Below are 16,749 nucleotides of genomic sequence, written 5' to 3' on the forward strand. Positions count from 1 at the left end.
CTTGGTGGTTGCTGCCATGTAGATGGCTTGGAGCAGCGAGGATCGTTGAGCAGAGGGTGGTGATTGTCTCCGGCTCCGATCATGGTGATTGTGAGGGGTTCTTGATCTTTCCCCAGCGGAGAGCCAAAAGGTACTCTAGTGGATTGCTCGTGGCTTGTGTGATCCTCATCTTGTGTTGGTTGTGCGGCACTCTATTGAGGGTTTGGCGTGTGAAGCCAATTAGCGCGTGAACCTCCAAGTGAGTGAATCACCACAACGAGGACTAGCTTGCCGGCAAGCAAGTGAACCTCGGTAAAAAATCATTGTGTTCATCATTGATTCCAAGGTGATTGGTCTTCATTATTATTCATCCTTGTGATTGATTGGTTCCTTCATCTACATGGCGGTATAACCTTGTTGATCACTCTCTTTACGTTACCACAAACTAGTTGACAAGCTCTTTAGTGTAGCTAGTTATGAGAGCTTGCTTGCTTGGTTGGTGTGGCTCTTTAGTTAGCCTTTGAGAGCACACTAACATAGAGTAGTATCATAGCTATTGTGTGAATAGATACTATCTAAACTAGAATTGTGATAGGTGGCTTGCTTTTTGAGTAGGCTAGCGCAACACTTGCTTCGCCTCATAATTGTCTAACCATTTTGTTAAGTGTTGTTGTAGAAATTTTTATTAGGCTATTCACCCCCCCTCTAGCCATTAGGACCTTTCACCTACCTGAGCTCCAACAGTGATCGAGGTGAAGGCCGGTGCCGTTGGGGTGGCACCTACTGACTACCTGTGACTGTCGGTGGTGACACTCGTTGCCACAGTGGTGTCGCCCACCTTCATCAGTCGCTGATGTCTCCGACGTCGATGCCCACTACCACCACGCGTAGCCACAATTGGCACGGCTACAGCTGCACCCGACATAGCTCCAACCAGGCTCGGCGTGTCACCCTGAGTATGCGGCTGGGTGCTCAAGGCACACTCTTGGTTAGGTCATCATGGCTGGCCTTCTGTGGCACCAGATGTACCAAAGCTAGAAGGAGGCATCGTCCACCGCCTCCTCTTATAGTCCCGTGCGAGGTGTCGGAACCCCTTGCATCGGAGGCAGTGTGGAGGCAGCTTATAGGTTGCCACCCTATGTGTGTTGGAGAGACAGTTGAAGCACTTTTCAAGTAGGTCTACCAGATAGCGGTTAGGGGGCCGCTAGTTCACCGATGTAGTGTGGGCAGGGCATGCCCTACTGGCACTACATGACAACCCCTATGACTGAACCTCACGCCAGCTGTCGATGTCCGGAGCAGAGATACGCTGGTAGGCGCCGTAGCACAGACCGAGCCGCATGTGAGCCGGTACCCATCCATAGCAGTCGAGACACTATCGGGCAGGGACATGACCCTCCACTGGCTGCATAGACAAGCCATTCACCAGCTATGGACAAGGTCGACTGTGCTTTCTCCGCCTATGGCTATGTCCCTGTCGACCGGGGTCTGCTCTAGCATGGCCCTAACCCGAGCAGGGTGAGTCCTAGCATTAGCGAGCACCGTGCCTACCTTTGTTGGGCGACGTACGGTGTTGAGGTAGCTTGAGGGGCAGCAGTCATTGGACTCCTCACTACTGTCATCATCATCATCCGCCACCAACGGTGTTTTGGATGGCCTCCCGAGACTTGCCAGAAAGGAGGCGCATACGCCGATAGGGAGGAGGAGCTTGGGGTGGCCGACTTTAGCGTGGTGGTCTACGACTGACAGCACGATGACCTCAAAGGTGACTCGGCTTCCCCAGTCCCAAACACAGTCCTAGACTCTGGCGCGAGGTCATCCTCTGGCCAAACCACCTGAAACAACACACCTTCAGAGGCGCTAGTCTTCCACTAGACACTAAGCACCCTAAAAGCAAGCTATATCGAACGGTTCCATCGAGCACACCCCAAGGGAGAGCTCGAACAATCCACATTTTTCCTCCAGGATCTAATAATGAGAACAAGTTTATAATACTTAGTCCATTTCATACAATAAGAGTTCTCATAAATACATTATTACAATACCAAGTTCAGAGTGTGGAATTTAAACAGCTGAATTAAATTAAACATCTAATGATAAGATACAAGGATTCATCTATGCTCACTAGAAGAATCTTCCACACAACAGCTACTCCTCAAGCTACACCTACAACAGGGGTAAATAAACCTTGAGTACATAATGTACTCACAAGACTTACCTGACTAGTGGGAATAATTTTCTGACTTCAAAGGATATGATAGGCTTTATGGTTTGCTGGGTTTCCTTTTTGCAAAAAGCATTATTAGCAGTAAATCTTTATGTATATTCCTTATTAGCAGTCCTGATTAGTTCATTAGCTAACCATTTCTATGTAAGCACATGTTCTACTTTCAAGCAAGAGTGGAGCAATCAGATCCATTTTATCATCTTTCATCTTTCTATTCTTACTATGGTGCTAGATCGTAGACAAGTCGTACCGTATTACACGGCAATTTGTGAATCAATGTAGCCCAGCTAGGAACCCCAAAACACACACCATGTGTCGGGTTCATAAACCTGGGGTCCCTCAGAGACTGGCTTCCATGCCAAGGCTTGACCCAAGAGTCTAAAAACAATAGGGCAAAGGGGCGGCCCAGCAACTGACCAGAAGGCCTGGCCTAAGAAGAGCAACGCCTGCTCGTCGGCTACTATGGCCCACCTATCCGACCGGAGTGCTCGATTCGGGCTCCAGCCGCCTCCAGATGGCCTCTCCGATCAGAAGGCCTACCCCAAGGCCTACTTCCGACTCTGACCCCACGTCTCTCCGATCGGGGTACGTAAGAACCCTGCTCGCCGCTCTTCTCCGACCGACGTAACCTAAGCCAACTGGGGCCATCTGACCAGGGACGCCCGCTCAGAAGGGACCAGGGACAAACAGAGAAAGCAGCACGCAAGTCAAACCACAGTACAGGGACCATACCCTGTACACCTATGGGAACAATGTTCCACAACCACCCTAACACAAACAATATTGTAGGCACCAACATTTATCCCTACAGTATTGTAGGCACCGCTGGACTCCCGTATGGCAAAAAGCCCCTCACATGCCTCTGGGCATCAATAGTATTGTAGGCGTCGAGATTCACCATACCTGATAAACGTGGTGAGACTCCTCACATGCCTCTAGGCATCCAGCAGTATTTTGCAGGTACCAACATCAACCCTTCCTGAAGAAGACAACGCAACCTCCCACGTACACCTAACATTCTACAGTGACATCAACAATGTTGTGGGTGCCTACCATTATCCAATCCTCATCGGCATGGGCAACAAGGCTTAAAAACATCCGTACCCTATCCCTCTCACCTGTAAAGCCATCCCCTTCATCTATAAAAGGGGATGCACTCCCTCCAATAGGGAGAACCAATTCATTCAAGCTCAGTTCATTTAGATTCATTAGTCCAATAGCTCACAACATAGAACTGCCAGGTTTGGACCTCAAGCACATGCTTGAACACTTAGCTCATAGCGGAGTTCCCGTCACTCTCAGCCCTTTCAACCGGAGCCGACCGGGCCTCTAGTACGCCCCATCTTTCTCCTTCTCGTTTGTAACCCCACTGCAGACTTTGAGCACTTGGGCTTAGTAATGAAGTCACCGACCAACCCAAATTGGATGTAGGGCACGTTGCCTGAACTAGTATAAATCCTATGTCATTGAGTGCTAGGCCACCTCTGATCACAACGTATAGCAAAACTACAAATATTCACTAGTTGGTCACTTTTTGTACCGATAGTTGGCGCCATCTGTGGGGAAGATGCTGTACGTTCAACACTTTTTTGGTCATCGGATGACCCATTCTTCCACCACCCCCGCCGTGGTGGGCTTGGGCGATATGATTCGCTTCGGCTCGTTGGAGTTTCCCTCACTCTCGCCCACTGGGATGCGGGTTCCACCCATTTTCGAGCCATCCTAGGCCTTCCTCTTCGGAAGTTTGGACTTCGTTGCCGACCGGCTTGGCATACTCCACCTCCGTGAGGAGACTCACGACCCAACACCCATCGGAGAGACGTCCTCCATCGACTCTAGGACACGTGACTTCGATGGCATGACTTTTATTCGCCCTTTATTTACTATCTCCCACCGATCACCCGGAGGGACTACACCGCCTACACCATAAACACCGTATGGATGGTTCCCCAATGGCCTTGTGTCCTCCGCAGATGCTTATGCTCAGGGGCTCCAAAGGGCGCTGGCACCATCCCCACTCACATCCAAATTCATAGGAATGGTAGGCTTCGCTCTTGTCATTTCCCACGAACTCCCGGATAATGAGGGTGAGAGCGATGGTTCCAGCATCGGTGATGTGGCGCCCCGCCACCGTCCGTCCTAGGAATGCGCTATGGTGGATGGTCCAAGACAGCCACCGGTGGTTGTGGAGTCTGTGCAAACTCACACCCCTCCAGAACTACGTGCAGAGGCCCTCGCATCTATGCAAGCGCACGTCGAGGAATTACGACAACGGTGGCAGAACCAGCCACCACCGGCACTGGCACGGTCGGTGTGGCATGTTGCGCCCCATGCGCATGGCCCAGTGGGTGGCACCTGAGGTCACGCTCGTTAGGTCCAGCATGACATCGTAAATGAGGGGAACGATGTCCCATAATTCGCCCGGGCCGGCTAGAATATCGCTGCTGCAGCAATGCTTCTATGTAGTGTTCCTGAGCCTGTAGACCCCCAAGAGCGAGCAGTCTATCGAAAGCTCTAGGTTCTAGTAGAGGCCACTGTCATCCAACAGGCGGAAAGCTCCGCATCGCAACTCCGACCCACGCCCTCTCTCCCCACTGGGGGGATAGGGACACGCCAGTCGGATAGCTTTGTTCGCTCGCCGCTGTAGCCAACAGGCTTGGCTTGGGGTGCGGTAGTCGCGCCATGGTCTGACCGAGCGCCTGCTCCACATCGGCCACCGGTACGCGAGTGGCCCAATCCGCACCAGGACACTCATAGCGTCATTAGCGACTAGCATCAGGCCCGACACGATAACGAAATCCGCCGTACGGCAGTAGGCGACACGCATCCTGGCCAAACCATTGAGGGAAGGGTGAAACGTGCCCTAGGCATGGCCGCTGGCTGAACGACTGGAGCCCCAGCCTTGAGGGCCTAGGGCCACAGGCCTTCAGCCGGCGTATCCGGAGAGCACTGTTCCCGTAGCATTTCCAGCCTCCCTCCAACATCACCAAATACACTTGGGAGACAAACCCAGGCATTTGGCTCAAAGACTTCCAGCTCGTCTGTTGAGCCAGAGGAGTGGATGATGACTATTTCATCATCCAATATCTTCCCATTTGCATAGGGGAACATGTTCAGGCATGGCTTGAATTCCTTCCACACGACAGCATCCGCGACTAGGTGGACCTCAAGAGGGTCTTCGTTGGGAATTTCTAGGGGACGTACGTCCGCCCGGGAAACTCCTGGGACCTCAAGAGCTATCAGTAGGAGCCCAATGAGTCCCTATGGGATTACATCTATTGGTTTTCTTAATGATGCAACTCCCTCCCCGATGTCGTCGACGCAGACGTCATCAGCGCATTCCTCTCTGGGACAAATTGTGAGTCCCTGATCCACAAGCTTGGCTACCTAAAACCCCGTACCACCCATGATCTGCTCAATGTTGCCACCAACCACGCCTCTGGACAGGAGGCGGTTGGAGCAGTCTTTAGCAGAGGCTGAGACAAAGGCAAGCCCAAGCACATGGATCTAGATGAAGGCCCCTCCACTCAGAGGGGCAAGAAGAACAAGAAGGATCGGCGCCGGTCGGACAACACTATGCTGGTTGCCATGGCTGATCGCACACCCAGGTAGCCCCAACAAGGACTGCCTGACCACTTCAACAAACTCATGGATGGTCCATGCCCTAACCTTGCCTACCCCATCAAACACCTCTACAAGGAGTGCGAGCTCCTCAAATATTTCCTCCAATAGGCCGGTGGGTCAAAGGAGGGAGACGGCAAGGAGCCAGCAGCCAAGAAGGGAGGCACGGCAGGCAAGGACGGAGATGGTTTCCCTGAACCTGAAGAGTGCATCATGATCTTTGGTGGGTCCGACACCATCTGGACTATACGCTAGCATAAGGTATGCTATAAGGAGCCATGCGCCGCCAAGACGACCGTCCCCTCCTTCCTCAGCTGGTCGGAATCCCCGATCACCTTTGATAAGAGGGACCCTTCCTCCTACGTTGCAAGACTAGGACGCTACCCGCTTATTGTCGACCCTATCATCCGCAAGAAGCACCTCACCAAGGTGCTGATGGATGGGGGCAGTGGCCTCAACATCCTATACATCGACACCCTCGATGCCATGTGCATCCCCTGATCGGAGCTCTGCCCGATGAGCTCCCCCTTCTGTGGGGTAATCCCAGGAGCGTAGGCATACCCGCTTGGACAGATCGATCTGCCTATCATGTTCGACAGCTGGGCCAACTGCCACTCAGAGGTCCTCACCTTCGAAGTGGTGGACTTTCTAGGGTCCTACCACGCCATCTTAGGGCGGCCATGCTATGCAAGATTCATGGCAATCCCCAACTATACCTACCTCAAGCTAAAGATGTCGGGACCAAACAATGTCATCACCATGAGTAGCGCCTTCTCGTACGCCTTTGCATGTGACTGCGAGCACTACAAGCTCGCCACCGTGGTCATCAACTCATCTGAGCTCCTACAGCTCAGGGAGTCATCAACCCCAACAGTCCTAGACTGCAACAAACCGACCTCCTCGATGGCCTTCCGCCCGCTTGAGGAAACCAAGGCGGTGGGTGTTGACCCCACTGACCCAGCCAAAATGATGCGAATCGGGACCCAGCTCCTGGCCAAATAGGAATGCGAGCTCGTCGACTTCCTATGCGACAATCGCGATGTCTTCGCATGGCAGCCTTCTAACATGCCGGGGATACCATGGGAGGTCGCTGAGCACGCACTATGCCTTATGCTAGGCTCAAAGCCCACCAAGCAACGCCTGCATCATTTTGATGATGAGAGGATCAGGGCCATAGGCGAAGATATTGCCAAGCTCCTGGCGGCTGGATTCATCAGGGAGGTTTTCCACTCCAACTGGCTCACCAATCCCGTCCTTGTTAGAAAAAAGACCAGGAAGTGGAGAATGTGCATTGACTATACTAGACACAATAAGGCATGTTCGAAGGATCACTTTCCCTTGCCACACATAGACTAGATAATTGACTCCACCTTGTTTTGCGAGATCCTCTCCTTTCTGGAGGCTTACTCAGGCTATCACCAGATTACGATGAAAGAGTCCAATCAACTTGCAACCTCATTCATCACCCTGTATGGTTCATACTGCTACATGACCATGCCTTTTGGCTTGAAGAACGCTGGCGCCACCAACCAAAGGTGCATGCAGCAATGCTTTGCCGACCAAATCGACCCACCCGATTAGCCTGATCAGGCCAAACGGCCAAAACCAACAATCGCCATCTATGTTGATGACATAGTGGTCAAAATAGCTCGAGCGTGTGATCTGATCGCAAACTTGGCTATGACATTCATGAACCTCCGAAGGTTCAACATCAAGCTGAATCCCAAAAAATGTGTTTTCGGGGTTCCGAAGGGGAAGCTGCTCGGATACATCGTATCCGAGCGTGGCATCGAGGCCAACCTCGAAAAGATCACACCCATCTCCAACATGGGTCCCATACGCAATGTCAAGGGCATGCAGAGGCTCACCGGCTGCCTGGCTACCTCAAGCCGCTTCATCTCTCGGCTCGGTGAACGGGGGATGCCACTCTACAAGCTCCTTAAAAAGATGGATGCCTTTGTCTAGACTAAGGAAGCCTAGTAGGCTCTCAAAAACCTCAAAACATCCCTGACCTCGGCCCCAATCCTCGTCGCTCCTAAACGGGGAGAACCCCTCCTCCTTTACATTGCGGCAAGTAACCATGTGGTGAGCGCCGCCCTGGTCGTTGAGAGGGAGGAACTAGGACACCAACTCAAGGAACAGCGACCCATATACTTTGTTGGAGAAGTACTCACTGACCCCAAGGTCTGGTACCCCCAGGTGTAGAAACTCCTATACGCCATAATAATGGCGACCAGGAAGCTCCTACACTACTTCACCGACCACGAAGTCACGGTCATCACTTTGTACCCGCTCGGAGACATCATCCACAACCGCAACACCGTAGGATGAATCTCTAAGTGGGCACTTGAACTCATGGGCCATGACATCAGATATACCCCCTACACTGCTATTAAGTCTCAGGCTCTCACGGATTTTGTCGCCGAATGGATGGAGGTCCAGCTACCGACCCCGGACATCACCCACGAGTACTGGACAATGTACTTTGATGGGTCCGTAATGGCACTCGGCTCGGGGGCCAAAGTGGTTCTGATCTCCTCAGATGGGAGTAGGCTCTGCTACGCCATCCACCTCCACTTCTTAGCTTCAAACAATGCTGTGGAATACGAGGCCCTTATCAACGGACTCCGCATCGCCATCGAGCTTGGTGCTACGTGACTCTACGTCTGCGGTGACTCAAAACTAGTCGTTGATCAGGTCATGAAGGAGTCCTCCTACAAAAGGCCCCTCAATACAGCATACTACCAAGAGGTGCGTAAGCTCGAGGACAAATTCTAGGGGATCGAACTGCATCACGTCCCTCAAAGGGACAACGATGCCGCCGATTTTCTCACAAAACTGGCCGCTAGGCGGGATCCATCCCCAAGCAGGGTCTTCATCAACAACATCCACGAGCTGTTCGCCTGCATCCTAGAAGGTCCGACCCAGACACACCCCGACGCCCAGCTAGCACTCGGGGGCTCTGACCCCAACGCCCAGCCAGCGCCTGGGGGCTCTGACACTAGTACCTCTATGTCACCCGTGAACGTCGCCATACTAGCACTCGATCAAACCGACTGATGAGTACTGCTACTCACCTACCTCATCGTGGAGGTTCTTCCACCTAAAAGGACTAAAGCCTGGTGAATCACTCGACGCGCCAAGACCTTCATCATGCTTGGTAATGAACTCTATAAACGGAGTTCGTCAGGGGTGCTCATGAAGTGCGTCCCTGCTAGCCGGGGAAGCAAATCCTCCTCAAGGTCGATGTTGGGATCTATGGACATCACATGGCCCCAAGGTCTCTGGTCAGAAAAACCTTTTGCCAAGGTTTTTACTAGCCCACCGCACTACGAGATGCAGAGGAGGTCATCCGCAGGTGCGAAGGATGCCAGTTCTATGCTCGGCAAACCCATTTACCGGCACAGGAGCTCTAAACCATCTCAATCACCTGGCCATTCGTGGTCTAGGGTCTCGACATGGTGGGACCCCTCAAGAAGGGACCGAGCGGCTTCACTCACCTACTTGTAGCAATCGACAAGTTTACCAAGTGGATAGAGGCCAAGCCCATCACCAACATCCGCTCGGAAGAAGCGGTCAAATTGTTCCTTGACATCATCTTTTGGTTCAGTGTTCCCAACTGCATCATCACTGACCACGGGACTAACTTCACTGGGAAGAAGTTCCTAGACTTTGGTGATGGGTATGGCTTTAGAATCGACTAGGCCTTGGTCGTACACCCACGTACCAATGGTCAGGTCGAGCGTGCCAATGGCATGGTCCTCCAAGGACTTAAGTCACACATCTTCGACTGACTCAACAAGTACGCTGGGCGATGGGTTGTAGAGGTCCTAGCAATCCTTTGGAGCCTAAGGACAACCCCAAACCGATCCACGGGATTCACACCTTTCTTTCAGGCTTATGGAGCCAAGGCAGTATTGCCCTCTGACCTCCACCACGGTGCACCAAGAGTGAAGGCTTTTGACCGAGCCGCAGAGGCCCAACAAGACGCAGTCGACCTGCTCGAAGAAGCCCGTGAGATGACCATCATCCGCTCTGCCCGCTACCAACAAACCCTCCGTAGGTACCACGAAAGGAAGATCAGAGGAAGGATACTTGAAGTCGGCGATCTCGTACTCCGAAGGACCCAACCAACGAAGGAAAAACACAAGCTCTCTCCACAATGGGAAGGACCCTATACGGTAGCCGAAGTAATCCGACCGGGCACCTACCGACTAGAGGACAACAACGGCAATATTCTCAACAATACCTAGAACATTGAACAACTATGTCGTTTTCCCCTAAATTTGATCTAAACCGCTTTTTAGTTAAAACATGCTCCCGTAAGAGCACCCCTGCCCGAAACACTTTCAGCCCGGGTCACTTGGGGGCTCCATAAGGGTACAATATTGAATATTACCTCTCCCTTTTTTACTATCACACAATAAAACAACTTTGTCCCCAAATGGAAACACATTCCATTCCTCCGATTACCTTACATAACTCTGTTCTTACTCCCAACCGGACGCACCCCACCTTTCCCTATGGGTATGAGCAGCCAAGCCTCGCGGGCCATGCCTCGGGCTCCCAAGGTCACACCCTATGGGACAAATGGGTAGGTACAAGAAAGAAAGGATAAAAACAAAAGTTATGCTAAGATAAACACAAGGAACGAATATTGTGGTTTTGTCACAAGGGCAGCACGAATGTATTCATTGATACAGAAAACTATTCACATGGGCACTCACCCACAAACTTAACTATTACATTCTCTACTGCTACAAATACTGCTGCGGCCGCTCAACGACATCGCCTGGAAGCCAAAGAAGAAACTAGATGCAACCACCAGGGACCCGCTCAGCTCCGCTCCTTCGACTTCAGCAAATGCAATGGATACCTCTAGGGCATCGCACCTATAGATGCTCAGTAGAAGAACATGGAGCTCCTGACCTTCTCATGCAGTCAAGGTAGCTCCTGGGTAGGGGCGTCGCTACCGAGGTATGGTCACCATGGCTGGAAGAAATCTCATCAAACTTTATGAACTGGCCAACTTGAGCAGCTGTAGGGACGGAACCCTCCATCGGCACAATCGTGAGTAACCTCCCCTCCGACAAAGCTCACCCTATAAAGATCCACTAGAGAAAATCTACATGCGGCTCCATCCCAAAGAAGGCCTCGCAAATCAGATCTAGCATCATCCGCCGTGGCCCCCAGTCCGACATCATGCTCCGGGTTCACAAAAGGATCTATAAGTCCTCCCCCTCGCTCACCCTCTCTCTCTCACTTAGGAACCACCATGGCATATAGGTACTCTCGGTGAGAAGGAAGAAGGAAGAGAGACAATAGTTGGAGAATAGGCAATGGACTGCAATAGAGAGCCCTCTCCCTCCCCCTATTTAAAGAAGAAAAGCAGACGATCAGAGCGCAAAACTCTGCCCCCACTCAATGTGAATGGGAAACGACAGGACACACCCTGGCCAAAGGGACACACACTAACTGATAGAGCAATGTCAGGTCAGATGGAACATCACCTGGCAAGGCAAAATGTGGCCTGGGTATGGCCCACCACTATCGCACGACTGGGCACAAAAACCAAAGCGTCACCACATGTAGGCGGCTCCTCGCTTCCCCAGGACAGACCTGGGAGACCAAAAACGAAATCTTCACCATGAGAGACCAACCGGCCCCTTGAGTCGATCGAGTCGCTCAGTATCCACACCGAGACATAGGTAGGAAGCAAAGGGATGCCCCATGTAGGCCATGTCAACTCCGTCATGAACGATGAGCACGGGTGCCGGTCGGACATTTTCCGACTGAAGCTCTCTAAGCCCCGTCACTCCAGTCATTAAGGTAAACACTGACAAAACCCCCTCTATTTCATTATAAATCATTTCATACATCCATACGTGCATTCATTCCATACGCCCATGCCTCCTAGATGATTCGGGCCCTGAACTACCCGGGGGCTCAGGAACTAAGCATCGCACGTGCCGCAAAATGCATCAGAATGCTCCGTGTTGTGTCACGAAGCGGCGGTTGCCTCATTCGACATGAGCAACCAACAGAGCTAGGGGAGAAAACCATAGATGAGCACCATGCGGCCCTCACTCAGTCTGGCAGACCGAGTCATCTCAACCTTCTCGTTCAATCCTGAACCTCTCACCAGGCCCATAGAATCTCCATCGAGGGGAGGACATTAGGCCACTCGGGTCGGTCTCCAGAATGACCTAGGCATCTACCAGGTTGTAGGTATAGGAGTAGTGGAATGTCACAAGAGGGCTATGCCGACCACATCATGAATGACGGACCTAGATTCCGCTCGATCACACCCGTTAGCAAACTCACCGAGCTAGTCTTCGAGCCTAAGCGATCAGGACAAGTGACGAAACTTAGCCCCCTAGTAGTGAGGAACCAAGGATGGGGTAACGCACACAACTCACACTGACCCCCACGAAGGCCCGATAGGGCTTGAGGGCTCAAGACAAACGCCAAGGACAGTGACCTTGAACTCGCTAGATCCACGACTCCAACTCATCCAGTCCTACAGCGCGCACCGACGCCAGGATCCGCGAGCACCGCCTCGTCCGATCTTTAACTAACTAACTACGCTTCGACTGCACTCCAAAAATCTAGGGACGCGACTCCGAACTCGCGTAACGGCTTCACTTCCGACTGCGCTCCAAAAATCTAGGGACCGTGTAACACCCTAGGTGTTAGCCTTGCATTAATTGACTACATTGCATGAGCATGAGCATCAAGCATTCATATTTAAGCTTTTATAATTGAAACATGTGATTGAAACATATGAAACATGCTTGTTATTTCATGTCTCCTTGTATCTATGCATATGATCATGAGTGAATACATGTAAATGATGGATGTGAGTCACTAAAGCATATTAGCTACACTTAGGATGACTAGTGGAACAATGTTCACACAGATCATTTTGTCTAATCAAGTTCTTAAGTGATGCTATGCATGTGGACCTGGATAGCTCTATGTGGGACCAATGCATGAAATGAGTGTGTGACCTTACAAATACTTAAACATGTTTAGAAGATCATTATGAACAACTTTGGTATTCATGGTTAGGGGTAATTTGGTCACTAAGCCATAGTTTAAGTGTATACCATCATTTGAATGTAGCATGTTTGATCAAGTTTGAACTATGTGCTAGAGACCATGCATGGAGGTGGTCACCAAAGCAAAGTTGTAGTACTTGACAAGAGGAACAACTTTTATTTTTGGGTCATAGACTGGTTTAGCCCCTAACATGCTTGAATTAGGCTCACAAGAATCATCAATTCCCTATTTTCAACACTTAGCAAATTTTTCTAAGTCTTCTTGCGCTGACAATCTGACAGGCGTCACTTTGAGATGATATAACTCAAGTTTGGTTGAGAATTGAGACTAGAGTTCTAAACAAGAATTGGAGCTGGTATATAGGTCTACAATTTATGTTTAGGTTGTTTGCACTAACAAGCAACGAGCCAGGAGATGTTGATGCTTGAAATCGTGCTGTCAGGCTTGCATCGCGGGCGCTGAACTAAACTGAACCTAGCCAACAGTGGTCGACCATCGCTAGTGCATGAACGCCACATGGAGCCAATGGAGGCCACGCATCGCCGGTGTCCTGCCTAGCGCGACCGTGTCAGGCCAAAGCGCACTATATCGTGTCCCGCACTCGCCGCTCCATCCCCACGCTCATGTTTTCAATTCTCTGTCTCCTCCTTCGCCATTCACAGTAGCGCAGCCTCGCCGTCGAGCATAGCCTTGCCTCCGCCGTTGCCTCATGTGCGCTCCACCGCACAACCACCGTCTCCATCTTGCCCATAGCTATGCCACGTCCACCTCCACAGCCTAGATGTATTCACTGCATCAATTGAGCTTTGGTGAGGGAGTATTCGCCTTTTCCCCTCTCGCCAAAACCTCGGCCGCCATGGCCGCCTCCACGGCGAACTCGCCACCGCTCGACTCACGCGCGCTTTCCTTTCGGCTATCGGCATTCGGGCTTGGTTAGGATGGGTGTTAGCTTAAGTTATGGTGTTACCACCATTAGTGGTCTCACCAGCATGGAACACGGTGACCCACACCGCCACGTTCTCACCTTCGCGCCACTGCACCATGGCCGGAGCTCGTCGAAGTTTTTCATCAGGCATGTGTAGTTGAAATAGCGTCACTAGGTCACCGTGATGTTGTTGCGCGCCTCGTCTAGCTTCGCCGTGGCCGGTGATGATCGGCGCACCACCGAGCAGCGTCATCGTGACGCCATGGCTGGCGACGAGCATGCTCTGCCACACCTTCACTACCACCATCTAGGTCATTAGACGCGCGCTGCTCCATAGAACATGTAGGTTCACTTGTCTCCGCCAGCGAGCTCACCGGCGATGAGCCGTGGCTGAACTGTGTCGATGCAGCGCCGTGCCCTGTTCTTGTTTCACTGACGTGTGGGGTCGTCTAACAGCGGGTCCCACCTGTCAGCGACTATAGTGCAGTAGGCTAGTTCATTTGTTCCTGTTTTTGTGTGCAACTTTGAAAATTTATAAGCTGAGCTATGGAGATCCAAAAATTGTGAACCAAATTTGGTAGAGTTCCTTAGGAAGTGCAGTATTTATGAAAAATATGATATTAGCATTTGTAGTAGAGTTTCTAGAAGATTTAAAATGAAACTTGAAATGTGTTTTTAAATGTATGTAATCTTGTTTAATTTATATCTAGAGTTCCTGTGCTCCAAAAATTATGAAATTTATGTGGTGAGTTGTTCTTGATAAGTATAAGCTATGGTAAACATTGGAGGGTCAGTGCATGAATAGATTTTTAGTTATAGATTTTTCTTTTATAATTAGGTGATCCTTGTGTGAATTTTTATAAATTATTTATGACTCCAATATTCATGAAATTTATTGGAGGTTGTTCTAGTACCATATGGATGCTAACAAAAATATAAAATATGTTGCTTGACACTTTTCACTAGGGTTTCCTATTTATGCTATTTTAAGCCTTTATGCCTTGTCATTTTTGCATAGGATGTTTTACTTGGTAAAATGACATGAAAATTTTTCAGTAGTCTATTGGTAGCACTAGTAAGCCACTGTAAATTTTTGAGAATTTATAATGCATCTTTGGTATATGTTTATTATTTACCCTAATTATTTAATTAAATTAAGAAAAGCAATTAAATAATTAGATTGTAATTAAGCATAATGTTTTCTATGGTTCTTATGATGCATAGTAACTGTTGATGTCAATGGTAAGGCTTAGAAGCCACTGATTGTATACAAATAACTAATTATCGCTTTATCATTCAAATACAAGACTGCATGTATAGTTTTGATTGTGTGGATGATTTCATATGGATAATGGTCTCTACTGTAAAACCTGTTAATAAAAAAGTTGTAGATAACTTACTAATCTACCTTGTGTTAAAGTTTCACAGCCATAGGACGTAGGGTTTTTGAGTTCTAGCTATTACAAATTTGTTGTCCGAAAGGTTTACTTTCTGAACAGATTTGATTGAATGATTTGTTTGCCCAAGATAACTCTTGAATCATAGTGAGAGTATTAAAGGAAAGTTGTAGATAATTTTATAAGATTTCCATAAAGTCCAAGATCACTACATTTGGATAAGTAGAACTTCAATTATAAGTAAAACAAGTAGCTACTATTTTGTGATATAGTAAATGCATTGTTGAAGTAGTTGATTAAATAATCAAGGAGAGATATACACATACTCAGTAAAATGTGATGTGCTTGTTAGTACTTTAACACCATGTTGTTAAGAATGCTTACAAGAATCCATTCATCCTGTATCACCATACTATACTTGTCAACATGAATGCATTCGCCATATCTTATGTCATACTGATGCATCTAGGATCGATGGAGGAGATGATGTTGCTGGAGTTCAACGAAGGAGAGGAAGGGGACCAGCAAGAGATTCCTCAAGCCACAGCTCCCGAAGGTGAGGAGCAGACCCTAGAAGAGCTTCCAGAGTGCCCTGACCACCGCCCCACTTCCTTTCTAAAAGGCAAGCCCTGGAGTATTCTAAGTATTCTAGTATTTTACAAAATATTACTCAAGTCCTTATGATTGATGCATTAGGTTATAAGAGTTGATTGGAACCACTGATGCATATAAATTCCTTATCTAGAAAAGTACCTTTAACCCTATATAGGTCCAGGCTCGAATATATGCTTAGCCATGCTTAGACCGGTAGAAGTTGGGTGATTTCCTATCACCTGCGAGATATAGGTGGATACAGAAGCACGGTTGGCTATATTTGCTATCATGGAAAATAACCATAGGGTAAGGTAAATTGAGGCCAGACGGAGTCTATGGTAGGTTGACTCATGTGATTCTGTCTGTGCTGATTAAGGACCGTACCGTTGTTGGACCTTTTGACAAGATTGAACGCATGCCTATCACTTAGTTGGCCGGATGACTCATTCCGATCGCGAAGCCGAGTAGCTCAACTCAGGCCAGGCCCCGCTCTATAAGAGTGCACCCTCTGGATGGTAGTAAGGATGTGCGGGGAGCCAAACTGAGCCCAAGGGCAGGGTGGGCCTGAATGCCCTGGCATTTGGTGTCCCTGATTGTGCGGCGCTGGGCAAACCCGCGAAATGTGTACTTGAGTTGTACCAAAGGTGACCTAAGGCTACCATGGCTGATAGACCCAAGTTTGTGTTAGGAATAAATTTCCAGCTGGTTGAAATCAATTCGAATCGCCGTCTCTCCCGGATAGTGAGAAACTTGGCTAGCTCCAACCTCATAGTAATTGTATTATGGAATATAATGGTTCGAATGAACATGGAATTACAATACCTGCCATGGTTACTATTGTATGCTCTTAAAATGATATACCACATGTTTGGCATAGGATAGTTGCTAATTTAGAGATGGATAGTTAGAATTAACTTGATAACAGAATTATAATTGTATAACTG

This window comes from Miscanthus floridulus, chromosome 4 (genome assembly GCF_019320115.1).
Source record: "Miscanthus floridulus cultivar M001 chromosome 4, ASM1932011v1, whole genome shotgun sequence".
NCBI lineage: Eukaryota > Viridiplantae > Streptophyta > Magnoliopsida > Poales > Poaceae > Miscanthus > Miscanthus floridulus.